We start from the raw sequence: 449 nt of genomic DNA, 5'->3' as shown, positions 1-449 counted from the left end.
TCAAAAGCGAGAGACAGAGGCACGGACGAAGCACGCTTTGCAAACACCTGGTTTCAGGTTCAGTTCCATTCCACTGCAGACTGAGAAAGTGTCTTCTGCTAGAGTCCCGGACGACTAATGCTTTGTGAGAGAATTTGGTAAACGGAAACAGTGTAGAAGCTTGTCGCATCTATGTGTGTGTGTGTGTGTGTGTGTGTGTGTGTGTGTGTGTGTGTGCGTGTGTGTGTATGTGTGTGAGTGATAAGTACGATGTATGTATGCATACATATATTTAGATATATATAGATGATGATTATGATGACGACGACGACGACAATGATGGCGACGACGACGAAGATGACGACGATGATAATGATGAGGATGAGGATGATGATGATGATGATGATGATGATGATGATGATGATGATGATGATGATGATGATGATGATGATGATGATGATGATGATGAT

This window comes from Octopus bimaculoides, chromosome 6 (genome assembly GCF_001194135.2).
Source record: "Octopus bimaculoides isolate UCB-OBI-ISO-001 chromosome 6, ASM119413v2, whole genome shotgun sequence".
NCBI lineage: Eukaryota > Metazoa > Mollusca > Cephalopoda > Octopoda > Octopodidae > Octopus > Octopus bimaculoides.
The sequence above is the reverse complement of the archived record's forward strand: the minus strand, read 5'-3'. Positions refer to the sequence as shown.